Source organism: Myotis nattereri, assembly GCF_964212035.1.
Source record: "Myotis nattereri genome assembly, chromosome: 9".
In the NCBI taxonomy this organism is placed as follows: domain Eukaryota; kingdom Metazoa; phylum Chordata; class Mammalia; order Chiroptera; family Vespertilionidae; genus Myotis; species Myotis nattereri.
This window is the reverse complement of record NC_138084.1, coordinates 51,254,863-51,266,167: the sequence shown is the minus strand read 5'-3', so window position 1 is coordinate 51,266,167 and position 11,305 is coordinate 51,254,863. Positions and strand designations below refer to the sequence as shown.

At 41.5% G+C, this 11,305-nt stretch overlaps 1 pseudogene across 1 annotated transcript; it reads right to left on the bottom strand.

Moving 5' to 3' along the window:
* Positions 1 to 5,393: 5,393 nt before the first annotated feature.
* LOC308525511 (calponin-1-like) lies at positions 5,394 to 11,005 on the bottom strand (annotated as a pseudogene). Its single transcript has 4 exons — positions 10,985 to 11,005; positions 10,551 to 10,609; positions 6,166 to 6,403; positions 5,394 to 6,081 (listed from the first exon to the last, which is right to left on the bottom strand). The product of its transcript is annotated as a calponin-1-like (transcript).
* Between the last annotated feature and the right edge of the window lie 300 nt (positions 11,006 to 11,305).

Genomic DNA, 11,305 nt, shown 5'->3' with positions numbered 1-11,305 from the left:
CTGACTATATCATATGAGCTGTTGTGTAGGTGTTGACAGAACAGAGTAAAATACAACACAACACAAAAGAAAGAAACAAAACAAAAACATACACAAGAATCCTACAGCAACAACAAAAGAAAGCACCAGAGAAGACAGAATTAGGAAAGAGAAGATTGTAAAAATGAGAAGAAAAGAAAGAAAGGAAAGTTAGGAGGATAAAGATTATAACACAAACAAAGAAACTCATAAACAACAACAACAACAAAACACACAAAAAATGGGGTGTGGAGAAAAAGGAATACATATGTGCAGAGTTGAAATAAAAAAAATAAGAGTAAAGAATTAGGGATAGGGAAAGGAAACTGGTTTAAAATAAAGAAGGAAAAAGTTTGAAAATGAATGCAGATTGATTCAAAATAATAAAAGGAAAAAGATGAGAAAGCAGAAGGAAAGGAAATGAAAGAAAAAACAGATTGAGTAGTAAATGGAAAGAGGAAAATTAGATATATGAGCCAAACAATAGGGACAAGAATAATAACAATTCAATAAAACAAATAAAGAAGATAAATTTTAAAAAAAGAAAGGAAAGAGAAAAAATAAATAAAAAGAGAAGAAAAAAGAAAAAGAAAATAAAAAGGTGAAGTGGTGTTCATTTCAGCATAGTTTAATGCCCCATGGGAGCTCCTTTTGGATTCTATTTTTCTGAAAACTTAGGTTGACTGTTCTGTCTGCCAATTCTGGGTTTCCTGTGAGGTACTTAGGTGCTAACCACTGTCAGAAACTGTGCTCCTTTGCCTTTCAGCAACCTGCTTGAAGCTCCAAGTAATCTACTGTTTGTGTCTGTCTCCACATGACTTGCCTACAAGCAGGAGGGGCCAATCTGCCCTCTAGAGCAGGTTTGCTAGCAGCATGGGGCCCAGGGCTGGGTCAGCAAACTTCTCCTGGTTCCCTGGGCCTGCCTCTGACCGCCTTTGCCAGCTAGCCAGCTGTCAATCTTAATCACTCAAAAGTCTGTTTCTGAAAGGGTTTTAGGCATGGGAGATGCTGTTCAGATTTCAGGAAATGAGGTTGGTGTGTTTCCCTGTCCTAGAGCTACTCCTGTGTGAGTGGCCCAAAATATTACTCTGCCCTCAGTTGGGCAGAGATCCTTGTATGCAGTCCAGTGGGATTGGCTGGAAAATCTGGAGTTTCTATTAGCTCTTCTGTGCAGGGAAAGTATCAGTCAGGTTCCCAGGATAGTGAGGTGGAAGGCCCTTCCCCCAATCCAGTCACTGATGCTCCCTGAGACTGTTCAAACCCAAAGGCTTGGCATCTGTTTTTTTTTTTTTTTTTTCCTGGAAAGGTCAGAAGCCAAAATACAGGGTGTGGCAGGCAGGGCTCTTGAGGGTGGGGCCATACGTATCACCTAGGGCAGTGGTCGGCAAACTGTGGCTCTCCAGCCACATGCAGCTCTTTGGCCCCTTGAGCGTGGCTCTTCCACAGAATACTGACTTCGGCGCATGGGCCAGGAAATTTCACGCGCCTGCACATGGTATTTTGTGGAATGGAAGAGCCACACTCAAGGGGCCAAAAAGCCACATGTGGCTCGTGAGCCGCTGTTTGCCGACCATGGACCTAGGGTGTTTTTCTTATTGTTTGCTTGTTTTTTCAATTCCTGCCCTTTAACTCCTGGGAACTAGGGCTAACTCCTCTCCTCTCAGGAAAAATGGCCATTTTGGTTTGGGGGCCTCTGACCAAATGCAGGACTTCTGGCTGCTGCTTTTCCATGTCTCCCCGAAATGCTTTCCACCCCAGCCTCAGACATCTCAAGTCCATGCCTCCCTCCCTGCACCGAAGCCTTGGGCGAGTTGCAGCAAATGAAAACTCCTGTGCTCTGGATTTAAAAAAGAAACAAGAAAAAAGGGGCAAACCGAAACTGCGGCTTTCTCTCTAACTGGCTCTGGTCTATGAACTCTAGACTCCGCAGTGGCCAGCAGCCCTGCTCCTTTCATGGCTGGATGTTACATGGGCCGTAGATCTTGGCTCTGGTGCTCTGGCCTGTGGAACCCAACCCTGGTCTGGGCCTCTATCTTTTGAGGAAACAGACCCCCCCTTAGCCGTGAGCTCCCTCCTCACTCTTGGCCTGCAGGCTTGTTGTCCCTGGGAGCTGGGTCAGTTCCTTTAGTGAACTCCCTCATCCTACTGTTCTACAGGTATTTTCTGTCTTTTCTTGATATAAGCATCCTCCTCAGCTGGGCCTCAATTGGTAATTCTGGGTGTAAGTTCCCCACTTTAGTTTTATTTTCAGGCTGGTCCTGGGAGGAGGTGCAAGAAGGTCTGCCTATCAAGCTGCCATTTTCCCATTGATTTATACAGAGAGTGGAAGGGGGTGAGGATGGAGAGAGCTAAAACCATTGATATGAGAGAGATAAACATCAATATGAGAGAAACACATCTGTTGGTTGCCTCCCACACGTGCCCCAACTGGGGCCAGTGATCAAATCTGCAACCCTAGTATGTGCTCTTGACTGGGAATCAAACCCGCCACCCTTCAGTGCACAGGCCGATGCTCTATCCACTGAGCAACACTGGCTGATAATAAACATTTTCAAATGTCAACATTTCTCAGAACGTAATAAATACCAAAATAAAAAGAAAAAAAGAACGAGAAGGAAGAAAATAACGATTATCGTTACAATGTTAAAAGATCTAGTGAAAAAGATAGACAACATGCAAAAAAAGATGGGACATTTCAGCAGAAAGATTGAAATTATTACAAAAGACAACAAGGCAATACATTTAAAAAACCCTCTAAAATCAAAGATAAAGAATTCTTTTTCCAAGCTTATAGTAGACTGGCTGCAGCAAAGTGAAAAATCACTGGTCAGTCAAGAGAAATGATCTAAACCAGCGGTTCTCAACCTATGGGTCGCGACCCCTTTGGCGGTCGAATGACCCTTTCACAGGGCTCGCCTAAGACCATCCTGCATATCAGATATTTACATCATGATTGATAACAGTAGCAACATTACAGTTATGAAGTAGCAACGAAAATAATTTTATGGTTGGGTCACAACATGAGGAACTGTATTTAAAGGGCCAGAAGGTTGAGAACCACTGATCTAAACTGAAATGCAAACAGCGAAAGGAGTAAAACCCCAAATAAAACAGAACATTTGATATGTGGAATGATTTTTAAATAAAATTTTAACACTCATATCTAATTAGAATTCTAAAAGGGAGAAAGAGAGAGAGAGAGAGAGAGAGAGAGAGAGAGCAAGAGAGAGAGGACACATTACAGCAGAAGAAATATTTGAAGTTATAATGGCTGAGGTTTCATCAGCAATTTCTGTTCATTAAAAAAGGCACATTATTTTTTTTTCTTTTGTTAATTTTCACCTGAGAATAAATTTTACATTGATTTTCAGAGAACGTGAAAGGAAGGGAGGTAGTTGAGGGAGGGAGAGAGAAACATTGATGTGAGAAGTACATCAATTGGTTTCCTCCTGCACACCCCTGATTGGGGTTCAAACCTGCAACCCCTTATGTGCCCTTGACAGGGAATTGAAGTCTCCAACCACTAAGAAACACCAGCCAGGGTAAAAATGTTCATCTTTTATAATCATTTTTCTTGGATGTTACCTTCATATCTTTAATTAATATGCTAAAATATTTTTGTTTTCAGTTGTAGACATTTTTATCCAGTTTGAGATATAATTCACATACCATACAATTAACCCTTTAAAAGAATATTATTCCATGCTTTTTATTATATGCACAGAGTTGTGTATTTATCGCAATACATTTTAGAACTTCTTTATTAAAAAAAAAACATACACCTTAGTCATTACCCCATGTAATAGTCAGGCTTTTCCAGAGAACTGCCTTTTGTGGCTATTTTGAGGACTGGAAAGTATGCAATTTTGAGATGTAGCTATAGGCTAAAAATTCCAGAAGGTATTTGTAAAATCCAGAGTAGATATTGTAGTATTAACAGTCTGCATTGGAATTCCTTCCTCTTTAAGGGATCTCAATCTTTTAAGGCCTTTGATTGATTGGAGGAGGCCCATCCCCATTATAGATAGCAGTCAGCTCTACTCAAAGACTGATGATTTACATGTCAATGAAATCTAAAAAGTACCTTCACAGAAACATGTAGACTGGTGTTTGTCCCAGCAACTGGACACTGTAGTCACAAGTTCAGGGTGACTGATTGTGAACACCTCACATTGCCCCAACGTGTTTCCCTATTCCTACAAACATCCAGCTCCTGGCTCTGCTGTCCCAGACCCTCTACCAGGAGATGAGGTCCTTAAAGTTTTAGGGGATCAAGAGAAAGATGGGCTCTAAAGTCTCTCTCTCTCTCTCTCTCTCTCTCTCTCTCTCTCTCTCTCTCTCACACACACACACACACACACACACACACACACACGACTCAAGATGGGGAGGAGACATATATTGGCAATAGGACAGACTTGGAGAGGGAATAGAGAGACACAATGAAATACCCAGAGACAGGGAGAATGAGTGTTTGAAGAGGATGAGGAAGAAACAGACCCTTACTATGATTTTTCAACAATTTCTTCAGTTCCTCAGAAATAGAGGAACATGAATATATGACCAAAATGAAATGAGACACATATGATAGGAGTGGGACTGGCATGAGAAAAATGAAATGGTTGTTTCTTTACTTCTGAAGTTCAATGGTATAAAAATGAAAAATAACTAATCTTAATGCATTTCAGTATGGCCAGAAACTCAATTAGAATTTCCTCCAGTAATTTCTGAGAAATGTGAAAATCAAAAGGAAAAGAATGAATTACCTTCTTTAAAATTTCTTCAGGAATGGTGCAGGGACTAGCATTTTAGTTACTTAGACGCTAATAAGTAAGTCTGTTATTGTTTTCTGGATGTCAACAGAAGAAACAAGACTGCTGGATCAGAGACAAAGGACTTTATTACTCATGGCAAACTAGACACCAAAGTTCATGTTCATTTGCAATTCAGTACCCACAGGGGTGATTCAAAGAGCTGTTAATGGATTTCTGCATATGCAGTGACTACACTACAATAGATAAAAAAACTGAATTTAGGGATTTACTTTTCTTATCCCCTAAAAAAGAGTCTTTTATTGCCTGTGGTCCACAGTTGGTATTTCACATTATCTCTTGGTCCCAGGTCTCCTAGGTGGGGCTTGTCCCAGGGAGGTCATCCTGGTGGGGGTCCCTGTGCAGTACTTGGTGAGGGAAATAGGACACTATGCAAGGGGAAGGTGTGTGTATCTGGCTTTGCCTCAGATACTTAGAACTCCTGTATCCTGGTCCAGGCCAAGACCTGGCTGCGCTGCTTGGCACCCTGAGGTTAGCCTGTCTGCAGAGACATGGAGGAGTTGTCACACCTGGCGGTTCCAGATTGGTGTCATGGGTGTGCCACTAGGTCCTGGGAGCTGTCATGCCCGACTGGTTGGCACACTTGTTGGTGCCCATCTGGAGCCAGATGATGCACTGGCCACCTTCATGGTGGCATCATCCATGTTCCTGCTCCTGCTTTCTCCAAGTACCTGATGCCACTGTCCATACTACACTATAGCCCCTTGGTCTTGGCCTTTTGTTCCAGAGCCAGAAGAGACTCCTGCACCTGCATCATGCTCCCTCTCTCAAACAGGTCATTGGGCTCAAACCGGTCCATGGAGTCTGTGCCAAAGCTGGCCATGGCCTTGTTGAAGTTGGAGAGATTTTCTAGCTGATGCCAGTTTTGCATGGAGTGGTTGATCTTAGGGACCGAGCCTGGCTGCAGCTTATTCATGAGCGTGCACAGGATAATTCCATCCTTCAGACCCTCCTGGAAGTCAGGACCAATAGACTGGCCTGTGAGTCCCTCTATCCAGCTGCGGAGTTCCGCCTCCTTCTGAGTGTCATATTCGGATTGGAGCCGGTGCTTGACATTGGCATCAGCTGCGTAGGTGGCATTGGGGGTTTCCGCGTGTAGGGGGACAGCCCCCGATGTGTTAACTGTGGTGGCATCTTGGACAGGGTTGGCCGCATCAATGCCTTCTGCTTGGGCAGTCCTGGACGCGTTGGCACTGGCAGTCTCTTGGTCAGGGTGCGCAGCATTGATGCCCTAGGCGGGGGCGGCCTGGGACGGGTTGGTGCTGGCAGCATTGATGCCCTCGGCTTGGGCAGTCCCCGACGCATTGGTGCTCACAGCGTCTTGGTCAGGGTGCGCAGCACTGATGCCCTCGGCTTGGGCGGTCCCCGAGGTATTGGTGCTGGCAGCGTCTTGGTCAGGATGCGCAGCACTGATGCCTTCAGCAGGGGCGGCTCTGAGGGCGTCAGCACTGGCCTCAACAGGGTCGTATTCAGGGACCTGGGCACAGGCGTTGGTGGTGGCAGCGGTGGCAGTCTGTGTCCCTGTGCTGTGACATGGGACACCCAGGTATTTCCTGCTTTTATAAAAAGAGGAAACAAGTTTGTTCTTTGTCCAGAAAAAAAATTATTTTATTTCTCCTTGTGACATTCGTATGCTAGTCATAAAGTATTATAATATTGTTTCAAGGTAGAATGGGATAAATTAGAGATGAATATTTTAAACTCTAGAGATGCATATTTGAAACCAATAAAGGAATGAAACAAAAAGGTATACTTAATAGGTCAATATTAAAGATAAAATAATAAAAATAATTAATAAAAAAGGGCAGGCAACGAAGAAAACAAGGAACAGATAACTAGCACAATGTGTCAATAAATAACACAATGGTAAATTTCAACCGATCTGTATCAATAGCCTAAATCTTTGCTGTCCAATACATTAGCTACTAGCCATATGTGGCTATTGAGCATCTGTCTTGGTTAGTGCAATTGAGGAACTAGATTTTAAAGTATTATTAATTTTAATTCATTTAAATGTAAAATTTGATACTCCAATTATGGAAAGTTTTTCAAGTATGCTTAGAGCAACTCGAATATGTACATCTAGTTTTTCAAGTATAAATTTTATGAAATCTAAATACAAGTGAATTATTTCTGAAAAATATTTAGTGTTTAAATTGAGGTGTGCTGTACATATAAATGCATACTGAATTTTGAAGACCTGATACAAAAATGATGTAAATTATCTTGTTAAGTTTTGACATAATATTTTTGATATGTTGTACAAAAACTCTGTTACAATGCTTGTTTTTCTTTTTAAATGTGGATACTATATAGTTTAAAATTATGTTTGTGCCTTATATTGTATCTCAATTGGAAAGTGCTCATCTAAACAATGTAGTTAAAAGACAGAAATCATACCCTACTGGTGTGGCTCAGTTGATTCTAGTGTCATCCTGTGCACTGAGAGGTCATGGGTTTGATTCCTGGTCAGGGCATATACCCAGGTTGTGGGTTTTATCCCTGGTTTTGGCACAACCAGTAGATGTCTCTCTCTCTCTCTCTCTCTCTCTCTCTCTCTCTCTCTCTCTCTCTCTCTCTTTCTCCCTCCCTCCCTCCTTTCTTTACCTCTGTTTCTAAATTCATTTTTTTAAAAGATGGGAATCACTTGCCTAAATAAAAAGTAAGACCCATATAAACTTTCTGTAAGTAATCCACTTTAGCCCTGGCTGGGTGGCTTGGTTGGAGCATTGTCCCACACACCAAAAAAGGTTTCAGGTTTGATTCCCAGTCAGGGCACATACAAGAGGCAACAAGTTGATATGTCTCTTTCACAGACATGTTTCTTTCTCTCTCTCTCTCTCCCTCTCTCTCTCTCTCTCTCTCTCTCTCTCTCTCTCTCTCCTCTCTCTCTCTCCCCTTTCTCAAATATCAATAAAAACATATCCCCTGGTAAAGTTCGAAGAAAAAGAAATCCACTTTACATATAGATTAAAAGTAGAATGGGGAAAGATATACTATGTAACCATTAATCATAACAAAGCTAATCACCAAGAAGAAATAAAATGCATATATATATATCTTATAACAGAAAACAAAACAAATAGAGCACAGCGACAAAACTCAAAAGAATTATAGAATTGTACACCTGAAACTTATATAATTTTTTAACCAATGTCACTCCAGTAAATTAAAAAAAAAGCTGAAATAGAGAAATAGACAAATGCACAATTATACTTTAAAATTTCAATATTCCTTTTTTAGCAATTCCTGAAACTAGTAGATGGAAAATCAAAAAGGATTTTAAAGGCTTCAATAATACCATCAACCAGTTTGACCCAATGGATATTACAAAGCCTTCCACCCAACAATAGTAGAATACAAATTCTTTATAAGTGCACATATGGAAGGTTCTGCTAAATTAATATGGAAGGTTCTGCCCCAATGCTAAAGTCTTTTTTTGATATTCAATTTTATTTTATATTAGTTTCAGGGGGACAGCATAGTGGTTAGACATTTGTGTAACCTATGAAGTGATCACCCTGATAAATCTAGTACCCACCTGAAACCATACATAGTTATTACAATATCATTGACTACATTCCCTCTGATGTACTTCACATTCCTGTGACTACTTTGTAACTCCCTTCACCTTTTTTATCCACCCAGGCAATCCCCTTGCTATTTGGCAGCCATCAGTTCGTTCTCTATATCTATGAGTTTGTTTCTGTTTTTCTTGTTCATTTATTTTGTTCCTTAAATTCTACATATAGGTGATATCTCATGGTATTTGTCTTTCTCTATCTGACCTATGTCACTTAGCATAATATCCTTATAGAGAGAAATTTATAGGATTAAATGTTTAAATGATAATATGATGAAAGAAGTAAAAGACTAATCACTTTAGCTTCTACCTCAAGAAACTAGCAAACGAAGAGCCAATTAAATTAAAAGAGGAAGGATACAATTAAATTAAGAGCCAAAGTCAACAAACCAATTAAAAAATGGGCAAAAGACCTAAATAGACACTTCTCCAAAGTGGACATACAGAAGGCCAAGAGACATATGAAAAAATGCCCAAAGCCACTAATCATTCAAGAGATGCAAATTAAAATGACAATGAGGTATCACCTCACACTTGTCAGAATCGCTAATATCAACAAATCAACAAACAAGTGTTGGTGAAGATGTGGAGAAAAGGGAACCCTAGTGCACTGCTGGTGAGAATGCAGACTGGTGTATCCACTGTGGAAAACAATATAGAGTTTCCTAAAAATATTAAAAATGGAACTCCCATTTGACCCAGTGGGATTCCTCTTCTAGGGATATATCTTAAGAAATTGGAAACACCAATCAGAAAGAATACATGCATACACCTATGTTTATAGCAAGAGTTTACAATAGCTAAGATTTGGAAACAGCCCAAGTGCCCATCAGCAGATGAGTAGATTAAAAAAGCTGTCGTACATTTACACACTAGAATACTATGCAGCTGTAAAAGAGAAAGAATTCCTACCATTTGCAACAGCATGGATGGACCTGGAGAGTATTATGCTAAGGGAAATAAGCCAGTTAAAGATATCACATGATCTCACTCATATGAGATCTAATGAACAAAATAAACTGATGAACAAAATAGATCCAGAGATACAGAAGCATGGAACAGACTGTTGAATCTTATAGAGAAGGCAGGGGAGTGCAGTTGGTGGGAAGAGATCAACTAAAGAACTTGTATGCATATATGCATAACACATGGACACAGGGTGGGAGATAGGGATGTTAGAAGAGGTCAATGGGGGAAAAAGGGAGACATATGAAATACTTTAAAGAATAAAGATTTTAAAACAATTACTAGCAAACAAGAAATTCAACAAATCAAAAGATAGTACTTAGAAAAAAATTAATGAAATGGATAAATTTCTAGGTGGATTGATCATAGAAGAAAGATAAAACACACAAATTTCAATATCAGGAATGACAGGACATTACTACAGACCCTTTAACAATAAAAGAGTAATAAGAAAATGTTTTAGACACAGAACCTACGCAGAACCTGGAGACAGAAGAACTTCGCTGGAGAGAACATGGCAAAAGATCCTGGACAGAAACTGGCCACAGGAACCTAGAGACAGAACCTACACACAGAACCTAGAGACAGAACCTAGGGAGAGAGCATGGCAAAAGATCCTGGACAGAACCTGGCTACAGAACTTGGTTGGAGAACCTAGACAGAACCTGGCTGAAGAACCCGGCTACAGAACCTGGCAACCGAACCTGGCTGGAGAGCCTAGCGAGGGAACATGGCTACAGAACCTGGCTGGAGATCCTGACCAGAACTTGGCTAGAGAACCCAACCATGCTGATCAACTGAACGCTGCCTCTGAGTCTTTCCTTCTTCGCCGACTCCGTCCACACCTTTGGGGACCCCTGGACCTGCTGGGGTTGGACCCCAGCATTACCTGAGCCGGGCCCGGGCGGGCTGCTTCAATCCTCAAACTAGGCCCGTGGGAAACCGTGTTTCTTTTACAGAGAAAGCTCCACTGCAGGGGCCGTTCATGGGCAACTCCACGCCCCAGAGGATGCGGGTCAGGGCCGGCCCCCTGGGAGCCGGGGACAGCAGCTCCCGGCGCTGAGACAGCCCGCTGGTCCCGCTCCAGGGCCGAGAACCGGCTTCGTAGAAACCGGGAGGGACTGTTTGAGACAAAAGCGTCTTTGTGTTACCTCTGCCTGTTCTCAGGGACGTAGAGGATGAACTCGAGGAACAGGAAAGCCACCGGAACCTGCACCCACAGACACAGACACAGACACAGACACAGAGCTAAGTCTTATGAATAAAATAAACTAGGTAATGTCATTTTTGAACAAAAAAAAAAAAAAAAGAAAGAAAATGTTTTAAACAAGTCTATGCCAAATTAAGAAGCTCAAAACAGAGTTTATTGAATCAATTTAAGACATAGCAAGAAGTCAAGGGAAAGATGCTGAGATCGAAGATCAACAGTAATTAATATAAATGCAAGAAGTCCTGTCAGAAGGCTGAATGGGGCTCTTTAATATTCACAAGGTGAATATCTGCATTTTATTACCTACTGCTGATGACTCAGTGGCCTAAAGCAAACTCCCTAACCTGATAATCTTACTGTTTACTAAACAATCACCTTTGATATGTCTGTTTGCATTCTTATAAGGCAATTGTGTATCCTAGTAAATAAAAGTAGCTGGGAACGGAGACAGTGGAACTTGGTCCCTTGTACCAAGCTCACAACTGGCTTCCCCCATAATTTCCAAATTTATATTTCTTGTCTTGTGTATTAATGTGCACGTCAGCCCTTTCTCCCAGACTGCGAGAGGGCACAGGCCGGGCTGAGGGGCCCCCCTTCCCCCCAAGTGCACAAATTTTTGTGCACCAGGCCTCTAGTAGTAGATATTCTCTATGTTATTTGGCTCCAGCTCTGAGGCCTCTGCTGCAGAAAGCAGGT